This window comes from Hypanus sabinus, unplaced genomic scaffold, assembly GCF_030144855.1.
Source record: "Hypanus sabinus isolate sHypSab1 unplaced genomic scaffold, sHypSab1.hap1 scaffold_495, whole genome shotgun sequence".
In the NCBI taxonomy this organism is placed as follows: domain Eukaryota; kingdom Metazoa; phylum Chordata; class Chondrichthyes; order Myliobatiformes; family Dasyatidae; genus Hypanus; species Hypanus sabinus.
In genome coordinates this window covers 50,247-75,213 of record NW_026781363.1, presented here as the reverse complement: position 1 = coordinate 75,213, position 24,967 = coordinate 50,247, and the positions used below count along the sequence as shown (strand labels likewise).

Here is a 24,967-nt window from a genome sequence, read left to right as displayed (position 1 = left end):
ATGGGGAATTAAGAAAGGGGCAAGGGTCGAGCGGGTCCAAGTGAGGATGTGTGGTAGTCAGCTCGATATGGGAGACTTTGGTATGACACCACACACCATATGCAGATTTTTCAGAGCGAAAAGAGCAGTAAGTCCTTCTCGGAGATTAAGAGGCAACAGAAGGTTGGAAAATGGAGAAGGAAGTGGTAAATGAGATGCAGTGCAGGAAGATATATGGTCAGACACTTTGATATAAGAAATGAAGAAGGAGACTTTCTAAAAGGAGAGAACATGCGCACAAGAAGACTGAGGAGCTAAAAACCTCGGGAGTCCCGTGCACAGCCCTCCCATTGTGACGTACTCACCTGCACCATAATGTTCCAAATGATAATTTCCAGGTTGAGTCTGTGGTGAGGAAGGAAAGTGCGATGCTCGCATTCATTTCAAGAGGACTAGAATATAAAGCAAGGATGCGATTCAGAGACTTTATATAGAACTGGCGAGGCCTCGCTTGGAGTATTGTCAGCAGTTTTAGTTCCCTTACCTGAGAAAGTATGGCTGAAGCTGGAGAGGGTTGAAAGGAGATTCAGAGGAATGATGCTGGGATTGAATGGCTGGTGATATGAAGAGCGTTTGATGGCGCCGGGCCCACATTCACTGGAATTCAGTAGATTGCGCGGGACCTCATTGGAAGCTGTGGAATGGTGAAAGGCCTTGACAGGGAGGATGTTGAGAGGATGTTTCCTATGGTGGGAGAATCTAGGACCAAAGGACGCAGCCTCGAGATAGACGAGCATCCTTTTAGAACAGAGATGAGGAGTGAGTTGTTCAGCCAGCGAGTGGCGAACCTGTCGGATTCGTTGCCACAGGCCCCTGTGGAGTCCAAGTCTCTTTGCATATTTGTCAGAGATCGATAGACTCCTGATTAATCAGGGCATTAAATTATACCAGTAGAAAGCAGGAGAATGGGGCTGAGAGGAATTGTCGATGCAAACCCGATGGGCCAAACGGCCTAATTCTGCTCCTATATTTTGTGGTCTTATGCTGCTGAATCAGGTTAAGCATAGACAGGAATGGGCAGTAAGTTAATACACACGATGTTTTAAAATAAGCACATTTCATTCGGCAATATCCTAATTCCCTGACCGGGAATCGAACCCGGGCCGCGACGGTGAGAGCGCCGAATCCTAACCACTAGACCACCAGGGAAGCTGATGGTGCTCTGCCTACAGCAATAAAGAAATACCAAATCAGCAAAATCGAAAACGAAACTTATTGGTAAATAATAATAATGAATAAATGTGATAAATATTGACGTGAATCTACTGCTCAGCACTTTGCAGATCGCTTGTTCATCCACTGCTTCTGATTAAAGAACACGCTGGACTCTGAATGAATCGGTGGGAAACACTCGTTCTCCAGTGTCTTTATAAAGATTGTGACATTCAGATTCTCTTAGGAGCTCTGGGGCATTTTTATTCCTGTCTCTCGCAGATTCCGGTGACGTTGTTCCCGATACATCTGGTGTCTGGTTCCTCACCCTCCGCCTGGATGGAGGGAGGAGAAAGAAAAACAGACATTCAGAATTCCCGAAATATGGTCTGGGGGTGGAATGGTAGGCTTTCCCGATCGTGCCCTAACAGTGCTCGACTGTGCCGGAGCCCCTGGTACTAAGGATGACGTGCTGTTGACAAATAAGCCTAGATTTATTTAAATAAGCCTGATGGAAATCCCCGCAATGATTTGAAAGTCCTCAGGGTAGGCCGTTCCTTGTTTGCCGATTGCGGCACTCAGTACATGGTTTGCTTGCTTAACATCTGCTCTGGCGGTATGTGAAGTGCCGTCCGGATCAATGAAGAGAACCTCTCGGTGAGCAGCACCGACAGAACTCAATCATTGGGTATTGTGATTGGGCGAACAAGGGTGCGGTAAGACCCCTATATACGGAGAGCATGAAGAATTTATCATGAAACAACACCCCCGTTCCACCCCACACCCCTTCACACCCCCCCCACCCCCAGCACCACAATACCTTCTTATCTTATCCGAACAGTGGATTGAGAATCCTTCCGGCTGTTCCACCGAACTGATCCATGTCTCCATGAAACAGAGAAGACAGCAGCCCCTCATCTCCCTCCGAAACTGCAATGCTGTGCTTATGTAATGTATCTTGTTTTCAAGTCATTGGCCTTTGGCTAAGAAGATGCAGGGTAAACGATGCTTCATAGCCCGTCGATTTAGTCTGGCTTGAAGTCTTCTGAACCGACATCTTTCCTGGCAATGGTAATGGCTGACCTTCGCTGATCGCTGAAAGGTGCAGCACCTGCATTCCCGAGAGTCAAGTCCATCTGGTCCTTCAGCAGCTCGTTAAACTGCTGAGTAATTTAGACAGATCAACAGTACGTTTCTTAAAGGGAAATTGGAGGTTTCAGATTGCAGGGACAGTGGTTCAGAAGAAATACATCCAGACATTTTGCGAGCTGTCGGCAATACGTCGCATGTATCGCCAGTGCCATCGTGGATATTTGGATTTATAAACAAATCTCAAAGTCCGCTCAGAAGTACGTTTCTTAAAGGGAAATTAGGGGCTTCCGATTGAAGCGGCAGTGGTTCAGAAGAAATACGTCTTGACTTTTTGCGAGCTGTCTGATGGGAATAATTCACCAAGTGAAGGGAGTCTAGGACCAGACGCCACTGCCTCAGAATACAAGGGCGCTCCTTTAGAAGAAAGATTGAAATAGGAACACCCGGGGATTTAAAGTTGCTCACCCTCACTGATCCTCCGATGAGGACTGGCTCGTGGACCTCTGGTTTCTTCTCCCTTTGTTTTGCTTGCATTGAATGGGACGTTCAAGGGCGGGGTGGAAGCTGGAGGCGAAGTGGTTGTCATTGTCGAGCTCAGTGTGAATGCAGGAAGCGGCAACAATACATTGGTCGACGAAGCGCTGGGAGCGCTGGGGTGCGTTACTGGGGAGGGTCTGGTACATTGGTTTGGTAGATTGATTTACTTAGGCAACGTAAAGGGAGACATATCCGGGACGCATGCTGGTGTCCATGGCGACCCATTGAATTTGGAGTAAGTGGAAGAAGGCGGAGGAGGAACTTTTTCGGTGAGGACTGGATTTCCATGGAGAAAATGAGACGGTCAGGGCCAGGGAATTGAAAATCAGCGAGTTGACCGAGCGCACGGGAAGGGTGGCGAATGCGGGTGGGAAGAGACTGAATTACGGGGCATAAGATGGACTGGAGCTACGAGAACACAGGATCAGCGAGGTAGGAACAGGCAGAGACAGTGGGCTTACCGGACAATCAGGTTTGTGAATAGAGTAGGAGGTAGGAGCGAGCAGTTCAGGACAACGAAACCATGAGTTCTCCACAGTGAATGGAGGTTCTCCAGAGTTGATGATGTCAGTGGTAATGCCGGATACAGTTCTCTGATCGTCCGGAGTCGGGCTTTTTCAAGGTGTAGGCGTGAGGATGTGTCCCAGAGATACCGACTGGTTTCAGCAAGGTAGAGGTCAGTCCGCCACTCTACAACAACAGCACTTTGTCTGCGGGATTGAAGTGTGAGAGATTGGGGGGCAGTGCATTCACAGGGGGTAAGGTTCGAGGAGAAGTGAGGATTCCTGATGTTGAGGCGGTTGATGTCCAGTCAGCAATTAGTGATGAAAAGATCCAGAACAGGCAGAGAACCAGCGCGTTGTGTCCAAGAAGAGGAGCAGGGTTGAAAACAGGAGAATGTACCGTCAGTGCTGGGTGGTGAATTCTTGCCGATGAGGTGTGCTCGGAGACGGAGCTGAATGTGAAATAAACTTCACCTTCCCAGCAGCAGCTCCTCCTGAACGTCTGAGGAGCTCCAGCCAATTGTTTATGAAAGTGTCTGCAGAAATAGTGCACAGAGTAGACACATAATACTATATGTTGTGTATAACGAAGACGAGGCATTACTTATCCCCGAGGGTGGAGAACTCCGATTAATCCCCAGGCGGAATTGAGACAACCATGTTGCAGGTAGTGAGAGACAGAATGGAACCGAATCCGTCAGTTTGTCAAAAAGACCGTGGCAGGACTCGAACCTGCAATCTTCTGATGACTTCCACCATTCCACCAGTCAAGCACCGAAGTCAGACGCCTTATCCATTAGGCCACACGGCCGTATTCTGCGAGAAAGGCCAAGAGGGAAAATGGGGAAATGCTGAATGCTGCAAGGAGTTTCCACCTGTAAAATGATTTCCTGACCGAGCTATAAGTACTCGCCTGCAGTGATTTCTTCCCAGGTGAGCATTCGACCATTGTTGTGTCAATATCTCTCCAAGCACTCCTGCTTTGGGCTGTTCAATATTTCATTTCAGTCACACAGAAAGGAATTGTCACAGGCACACGTCACTGTCTTTTGCAGCAGTTATATTCTGGGATTGGAATCAGTGACAAAGGTCCACCACATTCAATGCATTATTGACAGAGTAAACTCGACTTCTTATTAGCTACTTCAGCCGTTGGTTTGCTATTGCAGAACAGGACGGCCATGTGTTTGTGTCGGTTCAGCGTTAGGGTGTTCGGATCTGCGGCTGCGCACGGCCGGACGGGACATTCAGCGCGTCTTAATGTGGTAATCATCGGGTTATTGCATTTGCCCAGTACACGGAAAATCTTCATTCTCCAACCAGATGGCAAATTCCTATAACATCTGTTTACTTGAATTCGAGCAATGTGATAGCAGAAGCTATTGAAATTTTGTTCAATCTAACATAAATTTATCTCATTTTACAACTCTAAACATTCACAGTTCTCCGAGTTACAGAGCACGGAATCGATACTTATGCCACAGCAGCTCCATAGCGTCTAAAGTCCATAAGATACCTATTTACATGTTTCCTGTGGTTGACACATATCTCTCGAAACTGCCCTTATCCACGTACATGAATTTCTGATAAGCACGGCGAGCAAAGCAAATCGGCAGAGAATCTGAATAGAAATGTGTAGACCTTGAGCAGAAGTTTTAAATGCTGTGAATAAATTCAGAAGTTCGGAACACAAGTGCGAGAAGAGCAGACGAGGTGGCCGAGAGGTTAAGGCGATGGACTGCTAATCCATTGTGCTCTGCACGCGTGGGTTCGAATCCCACCCTCGTCGCGACATGTTTATCGGGGGGACCACCTCTGAAACTGCCACTTTAAAACATCCTAGCCTCCAAATTTAGTCACAGGGACGCCGGACGGTTTGTTATGCGAATCATGAAAAGCAATGTTCATCATTATTTTCTCAACAAATTTAGCAGCAATACCACAAGGTACAGGAAAAGGTTAGGCTATCCTGCTCAAACGATCTCTCCGCCATTCCATCACGGCTGAGGCCGTCACCTTGAGTATTCTGAACAGTTTTGGGTCCCTCATCTAATAAAATATGCACTAGCATTGGAAAGAGTCCAGAGGACGTTCACCACGGATGATTGATGTCTCTGGACTGTACTCGCTGGAATTCAGATGGATGAGAGGGGGATCTCATTGAAACTATTCCAATGTTGAAAGGACTACACAGAATAGATGTCGGACAGGGCGATTCCCATGGTGGGAGAGTCTAGGACAAGATGGCACAGCGTCAGGATAGAGGAGCGCCCTTTCAAAACCGAGATGGGAGAAATATTTTAGCCAAAGACTAGTGAATTTGTGGAATTTATTGCCACATCCAGGTGTGCAGGCCAGGTCGTTGGGTTTACTTAAGGCAGGGATTGATAGTTTTTAATTGGACATGACACCAAAGGTTACGGGAGAGGGCTGGGAACTGGAGTTCTTGAGGAGAGAAATAAAAAGATCAGCCATGATTGAAAGGCGGAGCAGACTTGATGAGCCAGATGGCCAAATTCTGCTCTTCTGTATTATGGTTTTATGGTCATACATATCATTCCTCTAATCTACATTCCCGTGTCTTCTCATCGACACAGTTGACTCCCTTACTACCTGTCCACCTCTTCAACCGCCGCTTTAAATGTACCCAATTACCTGCCCTTCACGGCTTTCCGTGGCAATAAATTCCACAATCCATAACCGTCTGGATACAGAAATTGCTTCTAGTCCCTTTTCTAAAGTGATGTCCTTATTGGATGTTGTGCCCGCTGGCCATCGAACACTCGCACTACATTACAATCCTCTCCATGTCCATTCCAACTCAGCCTGACAATAGTCGTAGATTTCAATGAGATCTCCGTTCTCATTCTTCCACATTCCAGCGACAAGGCCAGGGTGCTAAAATATTCCTCATATATAACTCTTCCTCTTCCTGGCATCACTCTCCTGACCGACCTCTGCACTCTGACCTTTGCGGCACATCCATTGTAGATAAGGGACGCAAACCGTTCACTAGATTCCAAGTGCGGTCTCAGCGAAACCTAACAAAGGCTCAGCATTACATATTTCTTTTTATTTTCTATTTCTCTCGAAATAAACGCTGACATTGCATTTACCTTCCTCACTACCGCGTCAAACTGGCAATGAAACTTTAGAGAATCCGCACTGGGTCTCCGAACTCATGTCACATCTCTTCTTTGCTGATTTGTCCCGATCAGAGAATAGTCTTCGCCTTGATTACTTCGAGCTCAATGCATTTCCATACAATTCCCTGCAGCATAGTCCATCTCCCACTTCATTGCCCGTCTCGTCATCTGCCCAAGGTCTTCCGCACACTTTCTGCCTTCCCAAGACCACCTACCATTCAACCGATATTTGGGTTTTCCTCAGATATTGCCGCAAAGCCACCAATTTCATCATCCCGATTACTGACATATACTGTGTAAAGGTGCAGCCCCAATACCGACTAGTAACCGGTAGCCAAGTCCTCTTTAACTCACTGTTTGCCTCCACCCAGTCAGCCATTCGTCTATCTATGGCGGTATCTCTGCTGTATTATGAGGGGCGTTTATGTTCAGTTTATCAGACGTATGCGCTGCGCTTTGTCAACGAGTACTGAAAGTCCAGTAAGCAAAATGTTGTGTCTTGTAGCGGTGTGCTACACGCAGCGCTAAAATAACGACACGGAGTCGGTAAACTGCAGTCTGCAGAATAAACTGCAGAATAACTTTATTCGAAATACACACCCTTGCTTTTAAGCCTCCCTCAACCTGCACCCCCGTGGGTCCAGATGCTCCAAAAGTCACGTACTCACAAACCCCTGCAGGCTATCTCCCTCAGCAGGAACGCTGGCTAACTGTGAGCCGGTTCGGATGTGCCAGGAAATGGGTCGCCACGGTCTTTCCTTTGTTTATTCTGCCTGTTATTTCCTCAATGAATTCCAAACAATTTGTCAGGCTGGATTGCTCCTTGAGGAAATCGTGCTGAGTTTGGCCTGTTTTATTGTGCGCGTCGAAGTGCCGCGAAACGTTATCGTTAATAAAGGACTGCAACATCGTCCCAAACACTGAGGTCAGGCTGATGTTCTCACTTTTGCTTCCGTCCCTTCGTAAAGAGTGAAATACGCTTCCGATACTATTCGAAAATATTGTGCTTCCCGAAGGATCGCTACAAGTGCCTCCACGGTATCTTCGGGCAAGAGGGTTGGCGTCAATGTCGACAAAACATGCGATGGGCGAATAGTTTCGCTTTTCGCTCTCTCTGTGTCTGCCCTTCAATTTATTATCAGAGTGTGCAGACTTTATACAGCCTTCAGATTCGTCTCCGTACAGGCGGAAAAGAAACCTAATGAAACTCATTAAAACAAAAGAGGACAGTCAAACACCCAGTGTGGGGGGAGAGAGAGAGAGAGAGAGAGAGAGAGAGGAGAGAGAGAGAGAGAGAGAGAGAGAGAGAGAGAGAGGAGAGGAGAGAGAGAGTGAGAGAGAGAGAGAGAGAGAGAGAGAGAGAGAGAGAGAGAGAGAGAGAGAGAGAGAGAGAGAGAGAGAGATCGATCGTTCAAAAATAAAAGGACGAAAACAGTATTCACAACTCAAGGTCACAAAGTCAGGCATCACTGCTGCCGGGCAAGAATCCAGCAGTTGCAGGTCACAGCCTCAGGCCAGCACGGAGACGAGCAAACCCCGCGGAGAAGCGAGCAGAGTCGAACAGTCCCTCGCCTGCGACTCGGACAACGGGCCATATCGATCTGTCCAGTTTCTTAAATCGATAAAACATTGGGTCATTCCTCGTTCTGTGTTACTTCGACACGGCCTCGCGCTCCGGTTTCGTCACTTCGATTCGTCAGTACCCGACACGGACATTGTCTGTATATCCACTTGAAAGCATGACTTAGAGGGGGTTTGCAAGTTTGATGATAAGCCGAAAATACCTGAGAGGGCCGGTTGCAATGCGCAAATTTGGACTTGCGGACTGATAGATAGAAAGAGCAAATGAAAAGTCTGCACATGCAGGTTAATGATTGAAAACGTGAGGGACGAAACATCAAGTGGAGAATATTACACATAAGTGAAATTCAAAGGGATTGAGATATCCTTGCGTGTGAGATATAGAAAAGTTAGCATGATGGTGCATCAAACTGTTAACGCAGCAAATAACACTGTGGTATTTATTACAAAAGGGCTGGAGTTTAGAAATACAACTGTGCAGAGTCTTAGCACAGCCACACCTCGACTACTATGTACGGCTCAGAATTCCCTATTTAAGAGAGAATACGTTCACGTTGACTGTCCAGACCTATCACCTCAGCGAATTCCTGGATCAAAGGTGTGCTCTTATCAGGAAAGGCTAAAGATTATAGAGTGAAGGGTGACCTATTTGAACCAGACAGAACCTGAGAGGACACATCAGGGTAGATGTTGAGAGGGAGGCAGAGAAACACACAGTAACAAAATGGGCACTTCAACCTATTAACTCCTCGCCAGCCATCAAGGTCGATTTTAAAACTAAATATGCCCCAGCCCTTCATATTCCCCTTACAATCCCATTTGTTCTCATGCACAGTCTGCCGCTCACCTGCATTTAAAGAGACACATAAACAAACCAAAATCACACACATATTTGGGATGTTGGAGGAAACTGGAACAACCGGGTTAAATATCTGTGAACAGGAAGATTCCGTGTAATCTCCACTTAACCCACCCAAGGGATATGTATCTATCCACTTGCAATAGAGCTTTCAACAAGCGTACATAATGGGGCCGATTGACAACTGAGGTATATCGCAATTTCCTCTCGTGGAAAAGTGTGAATATCTGGAATTCTCCACCTTAGAGGTTTGCTGAGATTATATCAATGGCTGTACATAATAAGGAAGGGAACTTTAGAACAATGGGGGCCTGGAACCGGAGAGAAGTTGAGAGATGGTAAAGATCCATAGATAGTATCCACTGTTAGGACTGGCTTGAGGGGTGAATCGCCGACAGCTGCACCTCTTTTATTATGTTCCTGTCTAAAGTGGAAGAGGGATCCCGGGTGATAAACTCGGAACACAGGGACTTGGAGGGAAGGGTTGGGGGATTTACCTCCAGGATGATAAAGTGAACGGGGTTGAGCAGGAGTGATATCCCGAGGGAATTCACGCCTTCCCCAGCCCATCGTCCCTCTTTCACCTCAGTCTCGTTTATATTGGTTGTTCAAAGGCTTGGGGAAGAGGCTGAACACGAAATATTCACCGTCCATTAATCCCGCACACAGTAGTTGCCTGACACGCTGACGTCTTGCATCAATAGGTTATTTCTGATCGAGGTTTCCGTATCTGGAGTCTCTCGAGTCTCCAGTGTTCTTGTGACTTTCCAAAAGATGTTGTCTCTGTCTTTCCCATGCTGACGCCATCTTTTTCAGTCTGTCAACTTCCTGTAACAATCACCACATCGGTAAGTACTGCTGCCGCAAAACAAATACTTTCACGACAGTCAGGTCAGTGACAATATATCTGATTCTGATTGGGAACTGACCTGTGAAAACTACAATGTACAATAGGCAGCAAGAAATTCGAAATGCTCGAAGAAGGATCTTAAGTGGATCAACTGTAGCAATGGGCTGCGTGTTGGGGAAGGAATTTATCATCAATTTGAATTAATGTAATCACGCAAGTACAGCCCATTCAAACAAAACAGAACAAGCCTGTGTTTGTGATCTGACCCAGCTCCTTTAACCACGCCCCTTTCAAGTGGCCGTCATATTATCTATTCCCATCTCTCCTTATGGAATTACGCAGCCACCCTTTGAATAAGAATTGAGCTACCTTTTGAGGAACTATCTCCACGTGTAAAGAAGGCCCACGGCAGTTGCAGATACCAGCTGTGTTCCTAGGAATATCATGCAACATCCCCTGTGGAAAATGACCGTGCACAGGAAAAAATCCCCCACATCAGCAGAGTGTCCATGTTGGACTCTGGGATGTGCATACAGGAATATAATAGATATTGCGGGAGCGCGGGCATACTTACGCAGGATCAAACCCCATACTGTAATGTTGAACCCAGTGTGTGATGTGCTCTCACCCACGACCATTTCCACCTGTACAGTGGCCCATCATCATCAGGCCGCTCTTTTTCTCACAATCTTCCTCAGTACCTGGAACACGAGAGCTTTGCTCACTCTGTTGTTGGAATAAAATGATCAAACTGGACGTAGTTTAGAAAGGTTTTATGAGGATGTTACTTGGTCTCGAGGGTCAGAATTATGAATTTGGCCAGGCTGAGTGTTTGTGCCTTGGAAAGTAGACGAATGGGGATGAAAGCTATTGGAATGTTGCGTCGGTTTGTCCAAAATGAGTGGCGCAGGTTCAGGCTGAGTGGGCAAAGATTTAGAAAGTGCTGAGCATCACGAGTTAGGGCAGGGATCATTGAAGAGCCTCTTCGGTCGGTAAATGGGCGATGTTTTAAGTATCGATATTAAAATGTAAGGCACAAAGCTGAGGTTGAATTTATTATTATAATTAGCACAAGAGCATGGATGAACAGTTATAATGCGCGATGTTTCTGTGAGGTACATCCCGCCTCACCTGGAAGGACTGTTTAAAACCCTGAGGGAGGAGGTGTAGGGGCAGGTGTAGCACTTGCTCCGCTTGCAAGCATAAGCGCCGGGAGGGCGATCTACGGGGAGGGTCGAATGTACAAAGAAGTCCCGCGGAGAACAGAAAGTGGCTGAGGAGGGGAGCCGTGAAATGAAGATGCACATGGTGGAATTCCGTTGGAGACGGTCATAAGAGGAGAAGGATGGAGTGATAAAATATGAATGGTATCACGCCAATAATATCAACAATCATAAAGGTTTTTTCGGTTTCATATATACATATATAGTAAAAAAACATGGGTGGGTAAACATTGCTGGGAAATAGCGCTTTAGAGATAATAACTGGATTCAAGGGAATGGATTCAACTGAACAAATATCTTGCACCAGTCTTTACTGTCGAAGACACTGACAGTGTGCTGAGAGTTCGAGAGTGTCAGGGGCAGAAGTGAGTGCGTTTGCTTTGACTAAGGAAACGTTGCTTGAGAAACTAATCAGTCTGAAGGTAGATCGGTCACCTTGAAATGACGGGAACACACCCCAGAGTTTTAAAAGTGGCGGCTGACGGGATTGTGGGTGCTTTAGTAATCATCTTTCAAATATTAATATACTCTGGCATGGTTGCAGAGGACTGAGAATACCAAATGACTCTTCAGTCTTCAGGCAGGGAGGGAAGCTTCAGAAAGGAAATTATAGGGCAGTTAGCTCGATAGTCAGACCTCAGTGGTTGGGAAGATATTGGAGTGGATTGTTAAGGAAGCGGTTTCGGGATAATCGAAGCTACGTGACAAAATAGCTTTCCTCAAGGGAACCTGGCAAACCCGTTGGAATTATTTGAGCAAATAACAACAGGATGGACAAATGAGAATCGGTGGATGTTGTGCACTTCGATTTTCAGAAGGTCTTTGACAAGATTCCGCACACGAATCTGCCGAGTGTATTACATGAAAGGCAGTCGCATACATAGAGCATTGTCTAGCTGACAACAGGGAAAGCGTGGGAACAAAGCAAAAGGATGTTTTTCGTGTTGTCTACCGGTGACTAGGCGTGTTCCACAAGGGTGTGTTAGGACCGCTTTTTTAACGATGATGAAATTGATGGCCCTCAAGCGAAGACTGCGGACTAAGCGTAGACAGGTGGAGGAGCAGCAAGAGTTGTTTTAAGGAGGGCGGGCGCAGGAGGACAGAGACTGATAAAGAGAATGGACAAAGTGGTGGTATGAATCGCTTCGCGCTCGGGAGTTACCCGTCGTCCCAACTCCTACTTCAATGGTGTTGTAAAACTCCGATTGGGTGGAAGATACATCAAATGATGAATGGAAGAAGATACCGTGTTCGAATCCACAGGCACAAGGTACTGTGGTGTTTTTCCTTGTGGTGAACAGTAACTACAGACACCTCAAATAGCAATTATTATTTTAGAAAGAACCTACATTGTCAGCTGAGAGTTGTCTGCAATTTCTGTTTTAATTCGGATTTCCAGTATCATATTACGTTTTTCTTTTCAAAAATCGATTATATTGCAAGATAATGTCCAGTTAGTTGCAGAGAGAGAGAGAGAGAGATCAGACGCTTTTTTTTCGGTGGCTTTGTAAGTTCTTTAAAGTGCAACGTACATTTATGATCAGTGTAAATATATGTTCCGAAATGCTACAATAAGATGCACTTTGCTCAGTAGGGGACCGGACCTGTGGTCGGAGAGGAACAGAGAACAGAGGGAGAAGTAAAGAAGCAAATTGTCACGGTGTCTTGGGAGGTGAACTGAGATAAAGTCAGACATATGAAAGAACAAAGAGAGAGCAGTCCAGAGATGGACAGATTGTTGAAAATGAAAACAAAACACACGACTCCGCTGTGTGAAGGTCCAATAATGATTCCTCATGCTGCAACACACCAATCTAAATTTGAATACTGGCGAGGGTGAAGACATAAGCGGGGAAGTTTCCGGAGGAATCGAGGGGATCAAGAGTGAAATCGGAAGCAAAACACCGTGATCATCACTAAATAGGAGAATGAGAAACAGAGAGGAGGATGGAGAAAAGGGAGCTGATCCACTCTGACTGGGCAAGCCCGGAGTAAAACACCGTGAACATAATCAGATAGAAGAAAGAGACCGAACGGAGAGAATGAAAATAAAAAAGAAAGAACGGGCGGGACACGAGTGAACCGACCCCGACAGTTCCCATGTTCGACAGAGCGACCATCCGGGTGAACAGCTGAACTGATCCTTATATATTACATATCTGATGAAGGGCAAATTTCACCTCTACAGGGTAGACGGTGAGTAAAATACATCACCACCAGAGCATGCGCATTTCAGAGAGCTCAGTTGTTAACCGTGATTCCACATATCGGCAGGCGGATAGATTATGGAGGAAACATGGCGTTTGCCTTAATTCTACTGCAGAAACCAACTGGCCGCTCTATGGTTTTACGAATGTAGATAACCATTTCAGCGGGCATTTCTCCGCGTTCATCAGACCGCACGGAGTATTGTGATCGGTCTGGGACACCTCAGTAAGAAAGGCGGTGCTGGTATTGGTAAAGGTCCAGAGGAAGTTCACGGGAAAGATTCCGGGAATGCACGGCTGAGCGTAGGAGGAGAGTTTCATCGCGTTCATCAGTCGGCACAGAGTATTGTGATCGGTCTGGGACACGTCAGTAAGAAAGGCTGTGCTAGTATTGGGAAGCGTACAGAGGAGGTTCACGGGAAAGATTCCGGGAATGCACGGCTGAGCGTAGGAGGAGAGTTTCATCGCGTTCATCAGTCGGCACAGAGTATTGTGATCGGTCTGGGACACGTCAGTAAGAAAGGCTGTGCTAGCATTGGGAAGCGTCCAGAGGCGGTACACGGGAATGATTCCGGGAATACAAGGCTGAACGGATAAGGAGAGTTTGAAGGTTCTGAACCTGTACTCGCCTGAGTTCAGAACAAGGAGGGTGGATTTATGGAAATCTATCGAATACCCAAAGGACTCGATGGAGTAACTGTGGAAACAGGACCAGGGGGCACAGCGTCAGTACAGAAAGTCGACCATTTAGAGCAGAGACGAGAAGGAATTCGCTCAGCCAGATGGACTTGAACCTGTGTAATTCAGTGCCATCGAAGGCTGTAGACGCCAAAACACCGAGTATACTAAAGCGTGGATTGGTTGCTTCCTGGTTAGTCTGGATGCCACGTCACGGGGAGAAGGCGGGAGAATGGGGTTAAGAGTAGTTATAAATGAGCCATGATAGAACGAGAGAGAAGACTCGATCGGCCGAGGGGACTCCTGCTCCTGTATATAATGGTTTAATCACACTGGAAATGATGGGGGATCGAGCTATAATATGAAGATGATAAAAGATAGAAGGCGATAGATATAGTTAATTAGGTGGGGTAGGGGCGGGATGAAAGAAAAAAAAATCGTGTCCCCATTATTCCACACAGCAGCACTGAGTTGTCTATAAAAACACAGAGTTCTGTTTATTAAACTGGTGTTTTTTTTTGAAGGTCTATAAAACCACAGACTGCTCTGTTTATTGAACTGGTGTCTTTTTGAAGGTCTATAAAAGCACAGACTGCTCTGTTTATTGAACTGAAGTGTCTTTTTGAAGGTCTATAAAAGCACAGACTGCTCTGTTTATTGAACTGAAGTGTATTTTTGAAGGTTCAAATTACGGCTTTGATGGCCCTAACATGTTGGCATACCATTCAGTTTGTGTTCGGGTCTGCTGACCTCTTCAGTCCTGGCAGTGTCTCTCCAGGACGTCACAGACACGCGGTCAGTATGCCGAGTGGAGAGTTTGTGCAGATCCAACAGCAACTGATTCACGACAGTCTCCGTCTGCCGATCTGCCTCGATTTGATTCCCTGCTGCTTACAGACTCACATTCACGAATCTTTAAAACGCAACTTCTCAATTGTTTGGCAGCGGCTATCTGCTTATGTGTAGCAGTTGGGGGAAAATAATTTACTTCTCTTCCACCCGCTCCTGTAACAGCCAGAAATGAAAAAAAAGATCTTGAGATAGGATATGGTAACATATACGGACTTTGATGATAGACTCACTTTGAACCGGTGATTTCTAACGTATCCTGAGATTGGAATAACATAGGGATTCGTGTTTTAATTGGAGATCGTTTAATAACTTGTCTTAATTTGATTTTGCACAAACGCACAACTGAGTAGTTCATCCCATGATTGTACACTTCGGCTCTTGATGGACAATTCACAATTTAATATGGAGAATATGGGTTGGGTATTTAGAAGTAAATGTAATATTGTGCTCGGATATTCAGTCACAGTCCGTGGTCGATGATTAAGGGGTATTATTATTGACGAGTTTAAATATGAACATCATTGCTGTGTCCGAGTTGGGACAGGAAATGTAACGGCAGTGTTAGTTTAGCGAGGGAAGTTCTGAATGAGCAATGGGATGATCTGTGCGAATATTCATGGACCTGATACAAACATTTCTAATACGATTGCCGATATTGAGGGGGAAGCCTTGTCCGTGTGGTCAGTGACCGGTCTGAATACGTAGTGACAATACCAGAGCGTCAGTGATGCGTCACCAGCAGTCGCGATCGCTCTGTTTCCTCCATGTTGAAGTGATGGGTCAGATCACTCGTTTTTCTACTCTGATTCAGTGAATAAAGCGATAACCTGTTCAAGCTATTCTTAAAGCTCTGTCCTCAACACCCCGCAACAGTCTCGTAAAATCTCTATGAACTCATTCAATCTTATTGATATCGTTCCTTCAGAAAGGTGACCAGATCTGCATACAATACTCCAAATTCGGCCTCACCGACGTCATAAAAACTTCAACATAACATCTCATCACCGATACCCAATACCTTAACATCTGAAGGTCAATGTACCAAATGCCCTCTTTACGGGCCTGTCGAACTTTGATGCCACTTTCGAGAGATTATGGATCTCCATTCCCAGATCCCCCTGTTCCACCGCACTCATCGCTGCCCCAACATTCAACGTGTGAATTCTCCTAACGCAACAGCTCGCAGTTCCCTGAATGAAATTACATCGACCACTTCTCAGCCCATTTTACCGGCTGGTCCAATGACTCTGAATGACTTTGATAGATTTGGGGAAGTCAGGTAAGTTTGAAAGACACGCCAATGGCATTAGGTCTGCGCTAAGTCTGAAGGGACGAGCAGTTCCAGAGTTTACAGTCTCTAGATCCCTATAGGTAAAACACCAAAGTATGTGCGCTGTATTTCCCCCGCGTTTCTTTCACATTGGAATCCGGCGACGTGTCTGTCCCCGCCTTCCCCCTCGACCAAACTGAGGCTTTATAAAAAAACTTCAGCAGTTGCATCCCACATTGCGGAATGACATTCGCATTTCCATCAAGCTAACACCGACTTTACAAGCTCCCGTTAACACTGAGATTGCAAGATGTTTCCGGAATCCTTGGTCTCGGTCACCGATACCCGGGACACGATCTCCAGTCTCGAACTGCGAACTGGGGGAACTGGACCGCTGAACAGGAGAGGTTTAGGGAACACAGAATCGCACGCTGGAGTGGGGCAGTGCATCCGCACCAGGTGGACGGTGGGACTTGCAAGACAGAACTGTGGGTCACCAGGGCGGCGCTATCTACACTGACAAACGTAGGTCGTTCCACTCGGGAAGAGAGGGGAATATACACTGGTGAATGCAGAAAAAAAAACGATTCAAAGGGTCGTCAGTTGAGCTGGAGTGAGGAATCATGCGCGATAGTAAAGCGAGTGACGAATGAGACGAACTCGAATTTACACGGGTCCCCTTTGGTGCAGAGTTTGCCTGCAATGAGTGGTGAATTAGTTGAGCCAGGCAGGGAAACATCATTACTTCATGACATCCTTCCAGCAATGAGAGCCAGGGGATATTTTATCGCGTCCTTCAGTTGCTCCCTGAACTTGGTCTGGGTGACGGCGTAAAGAGCCGTGTTTGTGCAGCAGCTCAGAAGCTGCAACATCGAGCCGAGTTCTCGCAGAGAATCAGGAGGAAGCGTCACCGCAGAGATATCAGCCAGTCGGTTCCACAAAGAATACACAGTGAACGGTCCCCACAGCAGGACGAAATTGCCAGAGATGATCATCAGTAAAACGAGGGATTTCCTGCGGCTCTCCATCTCCGGGTCCCCGGCACCCTGTCCCTTGTCAGCACACCGGAGTCTCCTGCGCCCTCTGCTGGTGACTAAAACATGCCGGACGGTTAATGCGTTTGTCAGGAGAACCAGCAGGAATGGGAATACAGGGGTGAGAAGGTAATGAAATAAGTCTATTGGAATTGCGACAGATAAAGACACATAATACGCGGTTTTCATACAAATAAATGGAGCAATTATCGCTTCATAATGAGAGCCGAAAATACCAGTAAATGTTCTTTAAACAGCTGATCACATTCACTGTCCCCAGAATCACAGCCGCAGTTCTCCCGGTGCAATATTTTGTTTTCAGCTTCTGGCAACAAATGGCCACAAACCGGTCAAAGGTGAAAGTGACGGTGAACCAGACCGAACAATCGGTGGCGGCGTAAAGCAGGACGGCGTGGATTTTACACACTGGTGTATCCCAGGCCCAGAGGAGAAGTTTCATTGGCGCGTACGTATACGGAATCTTGCTCAATATCAGGTCCAGGACAACGACCATAAGATCCGCCGCTGCCATGGCAACCAGGTAGCGAGTGACAACTCTGGAGAGACCGCACTTTCCTCTGGACAGGATTAAAATCGTCACCAGGTTCACTGCAAGGAGGAGAACAAACAAATAGTCAAGTGATACACATCAGGAAGTGTTCTCTGTAAAGAATTTGTCCAATTTGTGGCTAGTGTGTAGATTTGTGGCTGGCAGTTGGCTGCGAGAATATTGCGGATTTGGATTATATTTCCAAATATTTGGATTTGGACAATTAATTTGCATTGTAAACACAAGGTCTGGAAGCAGCTTGATTCGGCAGCTGATGTTCTCGAGGGAGAAGAAGGGACACAAAAGAAACAACGTTTTCAGAGGCAAAATATCAAAGCCCCGGTCATGACATGATGTGTGCAACGGTTGGACAGAGTTTACCGGGTACATCACCGACCTGCGCAGTGCCGAGAGTCACAGTGAACACCATCGCTGCAGAATTTGAAGCTTTCAAAATGTCTTATCCGCAGTGTGCGACAGCAGCAATGATTTCAAATGGGCGATAAACATTAGAAAACAGTTTAATAGTCTTGCATAGTTGAGCTTTGGAGAGAGACTTACCGGGAAGAGCAATGATAGCGAGGACGGGAAAGAAAATCATTTGAATTGTTATTAAGGCATACGTAATTCGAAGATCTAAGCTCATCCATTCGTAATTAGCAAAGATAAACTGAGAAGCCCAGAAGATATTCCTCGGAATTTCTGCCGCATTCCACGCTGCTGTTCCCGGACTCTGATCCATTCCGGAACCAGCAAACCTTCCTTCTGCAGCGTGCTCTCTCTGTCCCGCTGTGTGGATCGGCGAATCACTGTGAGTGCCGGAGCGGCTGTTCAGTGAGAGCTCAGTGATTCAGATGCTTATTAATAGGAGAGGGAAACTCCCTTGTGACGCTGAAACCCTCCGTGGAAATGACGGTATCGGCATTTAATGAAACGACACATGCAGTTAACCCTTTTTGCGTAGCAGCTGAGTAGCAGGTGTGGGGAGATGTTGTCAAATAATATCTACGTATTAAGTTTTATATGTTCATAATTTATTGTTAAAATATTCAGTAGATTTCGCGAAAAAACTGAGAATAAAATTCGATGTTAGAATAAAACGTGCAGATTCTATCATTAAGCACATTTAAAGAAAAGCGATATATGTTTCAAAAGCTTACTTATGAATATTGCGATTGTAAAGCAGGGTGGCATATTTAGCTTAAAGAGAGAATGAGTGAGAGCGAGAGAGGGAGAGAAGCGAGAGAGAAGGGGAGGAGAGAGAGTGACAGAGAGAGGGAGAGGAGAGAGAGGGGAGAGACTGAGAGAGAGTCAGAGAGAGAGGAAAGAGAGACAGAGACAGAGAGAGAGAGAGAGAGAGAGAGAGAGAGAGAGAGAGAGAGAGAGAGAGAGAGAGAGAGAGAGGAGAGAGAGAGAGAGAGAGAGAGAGAAAGAGAGAGAGAGAGAGAGAGAGAGAGAGAGAGGAGAGAGAGAGAGAGAAGAGCATTATTATTTCTTGCCCTCTCTCTTTCTGTTCCTATTCAATTGTTTCATGGACAATTTTCATATCATCTTAATACAGTATATTTGTCCATGAAATTTGTGGGGGAGAGTTTCTTAATTACAAAGCCTTTTGCATTGGGACAGTTCCACTCTTTTGACCTCAGGGGTTCGTGCCCAGTGGCACAAACTGACCTCTATTGTTGGTTCCAATGAAGAACGATGAGTTCATCTGTGCCTTGATATGCCCTTCGCTCTCCCCGGAGCGTTGCAGTACCGGACGCAAGCAGATATTCTCATGATCAAAGTCACGTTTATTATCACTTGCATGTGCCGTGATATTTGTTAACTTAGTAGCAACAGATCAATGCAATATATAACATAGCAAAAGTAGATAAATAAGTAAACTAAATACATTGGGTGTATAGTGAATTTTCAAAAATCGTGCAGAGCAGAAATAATATATGATAAAAATGTGAGATAGTAAGCACGGGTTCAATGTCCATTTAGGAATCGGATGGCAGAGCGGGAGAACCTGTTCCTGAATCGCTGAGTGTGTGCCTACAGGCTCCTGCACTTCCCTCCTGATGGTAGCAATGAGAAAAGGATATGCCCTGGGTGATAGGGGTACTGAATAAAGGACGCTGTCACCGCTCCAGGATGATGTCCTGGGAACTTTACAGGCTTGTTTCCAAGATGGAGCTGCCTAAATGTACGACCCTCTGCAGCTTCTTTCGGTCCTGTGCAGTCGCACCGCACCACCCCGCCCCCAAAAACCCTCCTTACCAGATAGTGACACAGCCTGTCAGAATGCTGTCCCGTCTATAGAAGTTTCTGAGTTTATTTCGTTCACATACCAAATCTCTTCAAACTAAAAATGAAGTATAGTAGCTGTCTTGCCGTCTTTATTGTTGCATCGATATTCTGGGTCCAGGTTAGGTCCTCAGATAAACAGACACCCAGGAACTTGAATCTACTCCTCTCTCCACTTCTGATCCCTCTGTGAGGATCGGCATCTGATCCTTTGTCTCGCCGTTTCTGAAGTCCACAATCAGCTCTTTCGTCTTACTGACGTTGAGTGCCAGGTTGTTGCTGAGACACCACTCCACTAGTTGGTATATCTCGTTCCCGTGCGCCCTCTCGTCTCCATCTCATATTCGACCAACAATGATTGTATCATCAGTAAATTTATAGATGGTATATGAGCCATGTCTAACCACACATTCATGGGTGTACAGATAGCAGAGCAGTGGGCTAAGCACACAGCCTTGAGGTGCACCAAATTTGATCGTCCGCGTGGAGGAGATATTTGAACCAATCCGCACAGAATTTCGTCTTCCATTTAGGAAGTCGAGGATCCAATTGCAGACGGAGGCACAGAGGGCCGGGTTCTGTAACTTCTTAATCAGGATTGCGGAATGATGGTGTGAATGCTGAGCTATTGTCACCAAACAGCATCCTGCACAGGTGTTTGTATTGTCCAGGTGGTCTAAAGTCGTATGAAGAGCCATTACGATTGCTTCTGACGTTGACCTGTTGTGGCGATAGGCAAATTGCCGTGGGTCCAGATGCTTGCTGAGACAGGAGTTCACTCTAGTCATGAACACCCTCTCAAAGCATTTCATCACTGTGAATGTGAGTGCTACCGGGCGATGTTCATTAAGGCAGCTCACATTAATCTTCTTAGGCATTGGTATAATTGTAGCTGCATTTGAAGCAGTGGGAAAGTCTGCCCGGAGCAGTGAGAGGTTGAAAATGTCCTTGAATACCTCCACCATTTGGTTGACAGGTTTTCAGAGCCTGACCAGGAATTCCATCGAACCTTTCATCTTGTGAGGGTTCACTCACTTTAAAGACAGCCTGATATCCGCCTCTGAGACGAAGATCACCGAGTCACCGCGTCCAGCAGGGATCTTCACAGCTGTCGTTACATTCGCGCAGAGAAGGTGTTTGGTACATCACTGCCATTCATGCCATTGGGTTTCGCATTGTAGGAAGTAATGTCTTGCGGACCGTGCCGGAGTTGTCGTACATCCGATGTCGCCTCCAATCTCGTTGGAAATTGTCACTTCGCCGTCCCCAAATCATATCTGTTTTACTGGTACAGACCCAGGTCGCCAAATGTAAATGCCACAGATCTAGACTTCAGCAGACAACGTACCAACTGGTTCAGCCACGGCCTTTGGGTTGGGATTGTACAGTAATTCTTTGTAGGCGCACACTCATCCACACAGTTTTAATGAAGTCCGTAACAACTGGATCATACTCATCCAGATTCGAATATGAATCCCTGAATACAACCCAGTCTACAGATTCAAGGCAGTTCTGTTGTCGCTCCTGTCCTTCCCTTGTCCAAATCTTCTTGGTCCTCACTCCTCTTGCTGTAGTCTTCGGTCTCTGCCTATACTTGGGGGTAGAGGTACAGCCAGTTGATCAGACTTCCCGAAGTGAGGGCGTGGAATAGGACAGTAGGCATTCTTGGCGGTGTTGTAGCAATGGTCCAGTGTGTTGTTTCCTCTCGTACTGCAAGTGATATGTTGATGGTAATTGCTTAGTGATGTTTTTAGACTGGCCTGGTTGACAATTCCCAAACCACTGGTGAATGCGTTAGGGGGCGCTGTTTCGTGCATGATTACCCCATTATTCCTTCCTTATGCCACCGAAAGTACGGTTCACACCATTTGCGATGGAGATGGGTAGGTTCGTTGCCTAAGGTAGAAGGAATCAATTTTAGAAAACCAAGCATATTTATGTTTCAACATAGTTCCATCCTACACGTACACGCATAGTCCAGCGGTGGTGGAACATATGGATCTCTTCGTTGTAGAAGTGGTCCACAGCAGGGGTGATTGACAAGTTCGTGGCATAATGAAGAAGGAGATGAGTCATTCCCTTCAAACTTTCTGCATTAACACTCAAAGAGTTGAACTGCCCGTGCATGTAACAGAGCGTCCTGGACCTGCAGGTGGGCCACAGCAGGTATTATTGATAAGTTCGTGGCCTAAGGTCGAAGGAGATGAGTTATACCGCTCTCGTTACATGCCCGTGCAGTTTAACTTTGAGAGAAAATGCAGAAAGTTTGAAGTTAAAAGCTCATCTTCTTCTACCTTAGGCCACGATCTTAGCAATCACCCCATGTTGTGGACTGTTTCTGGAAGTCCAAGACGCTGACTTATACAAAGAAGAGATCCATATGCTCCACGACCACTGGACTAAGTGTGCAAATGTAGGAGGGCACTATGTTGAAAATTAAATATGCTAGGTTTTCTAAAATTGACTCCTTTTACATTAGGCCACGAACCTATCAATCACCCCTCATAGGTTATTGACTGAAACGTCTATTCTCTCTGTAACAACCTGGAAACGAGTAGGATGATGGTCACTCGTCCCAAACGAGTTCCCCACTGAAACAGAAGCCGCTTGACCCGTCTGGTTCCCTCACAAGTGATGGAGTGCAACAGTCTGTCTTTCAGTATAAACTTCATTTCACTTCTCAAAGCGGTGCCGAAGGCACAAAGCACATTTGATCCAATCTTTATCAGTGGCACTTTGAGAGCTTTGGGCAATATTTTGCAGGAATTCATCAGTTATTATTATTATTATTATTATTATTATTATTATTATTATTATTATTATTATTATTATTGTTGTTGTTGTTGTTGCTGTTGTTGTTATTATTATCATAATGATCATCATAACTATTATTATCCGCCTACCTCTCTCTGTATTCTCACCTGTACTTTCTGCTCACGACTGTGTGTCCTCGTGTGCTATACCAGGTATTATGGATTTCCCTACCCGCAATAACGTGTCTCTCGTCATGTTATTGTCGGCCTCTGAATCTAAAGCAGGACGCGGATTGTATTTATAGCAATGTCTGGCACCTTTTATGAGTTTGGCTTTTAAAGCAACATTTTGGTGAATGATGTTTGCCACGTGATTGTGTCGGTGTAAGTAACCAGCTTAACCCGACCCCATTGTTGTACACACTCATCAGTGTCCGACTTTTAATCTGTAAACCCTAGCCTCCTGGTTCCTACCGAAGGTCCATTTGCTAATTTTCCAGCTGATCCACATCCCTCTGCAAGGTATGATAGCCTCCTTCGCAGCACTATATACCCCCACTCGTGGCGTCATCCGCACATTTGTAATCCCGTTGACCTCTTTATCATCCAGATCATTGATACAGATGACTAGAAGTAACAGACTCAGCACCGATCCCTGCGGCCCTACACTAGTCACAGGCCTCCATTCCCAGAGTCAAACAACTGCTACCACACTCTGGGATCTCCCACAAAGCCGATGGTTAATCTAATGTACTACTTCATATTGAAACGCAGCCGCTGAACCTTCCTGGGCAGCCTTCCATGCGGGACCTTGTCAAATGCCTTGCTAAAGTCCATGCCGACAACATCCACTAACTTGCCTTCTCACTACCATGTCAGGAACAGAGGCCTTAAGTTTCCTTGTTTATTTTTTGAACCTTTCTGAAAGAGCGGGACAACCTCAGCCATCTTCCAATCCTTCGGTACCCCACCTGCCGCCAAGCACGACTTAAATATATCTGCATCCTTCAAGGTCCGGGGAAACATTTTGTAAGTCGCTGTGGACTCACCCACCCTAACTTAAATATATCTGCATCCCTCAAGGTCCGAGGAAACATTTTGCAAGTCGCTGGGGACTTACCCACCCTAATTTGCATCATGTCTGCAAACTCGTCCTCTTCTATATTCTGCGCGGAGTCTTTGAACTCACTCTGCAATGCCTCAGACTCCATTTAAGATCTTCCCCAGTTTTCTGGTTCCACACAGATTACCCTTCGGTAATCCAGAAGATCAATTTTGTGCCTTGCAATTCCCTTTCTCTTACAATTCATGTATCATCCCTTGGGATTCTACTTCACTTTCTCTGCTGGGACAATCTCGTGACATTTCTCAACCCTCCGGGTGTCTTTCTTAGGTGCCCTCTTGCAATTGCTTATATTCCACAGATTCCTCGCTCCGTACACGTGCTATGATCCATCTATATTCTTTACCATGGCCTCAATTTCTCGTGAAAACCAAGGTTTCCAAAAAAAAACGGTTATATTTACAGTACGTTCTATTCTGACATGCGCACACAAGCTTTGAACACTCAAAATTTCACCTTTGATGGTCTCCCATGTATCAGGTACACCTTTGACAGAAAACAGCCTATCCCAATCACACTTCTCAGAATCTTCCGGATATCTTAAAAATAGTTTGTTTTCCAATTTAAGGTTTCAACCCATGAGGCAGAGCTATCCTTGGCCTAAAGGCGTTGTGATCACTAGGTGCAAAGACTTTCCCCACACTAACGTCTGTCATGCACAGAGTCTCAACCCCTCTCAATCCCACGCACCCACACTGTCTCTTTGGGACTTCAAAGTACGGATTTAGAAAGCATTCCTCAACACATTTGACAAACTCCAGCACATCAAATCATTTTTCAGTGCGGGTATCCCAGTCCATTCCTGGATAGTTAAATCACCTCCTGTAACAGATTATGTTTCTTGCAACAGGATGTGGACTCTCTAAAAATTGTTCCTCTTTACCCCGCAGATAAAGCCTCACTAGAGGAGTTCCCCAGCCTGTACTGACAAAGCAGTGACGTGACATATTCCCATTGTTAGTAACGCAACAGTTGCCCCTTTAATTGCCCTCGTTCTGTCTCGTCTAAAAGGAGGGAACCCCGGAATATCGAGCAAACAACCCTGCCCTTCTTGCAGCCAAGTCTTACTAATGGCTACCATCTCACAATCCCTTGTGTTCATCCAAGACTTGAGCTCATCTCTCTTTCCTTCAATACCATTTTGCATTGAAATATAAGCAGTCTACGTTAGTCGAAACATACACAACTTTTTTTTTTTTAATTCCTGACTTCGTCCGAAGTCTTAA

General features: G+C 45.9%; 3 non-coding genes across 3 annotated transcripts; 1 reads left to right on the top strand and 2 right to left on the bottom strand.

Annotated features, from left to right (window-relative positions):
• Positions 1 to 1,116: 1,116 nt before the first annotated feature.
• Positions 1,117 to 1,188, bottom strand: trnae-cuc (transfer RNA glutamic acid (anticodon CUC)). Its single transcript has one exon. It is a non-coding gene; the product is annotated as a tRNA-Glu (tRNA).
• A 2,846-nt stretch (positions 1,189 to 4,034) lies between these two features.
• trnar-ucg (transfer RNA arginine (anticodon UCG)) lies at positions 4,035 to 4,134 on the bottom strand. The gene is made up of 2 exons: positions 4,098 to 4,134; positions 4,035 to 4,070 (listed from the first exon to the last, which is right to left on the bottom strand). It is a non-coding gene; the product is annotated as a tRNA-Arg (tRNA).
• Positions 4,135 to 5,030: 896 nt separating this feature from the next.
• trnas-gcu (transfer RNA serine (anticodon GCU)) lies at positions 5,031 to 5,112 on the top strand. The gene has a single exon. It is a non-coding gene; the product is annotated as a tRNA-Ser (tRNA).
• The last annotated feature ends 19,855 nt before the right edge of the window (positions 5,113 to 24,967 follow it).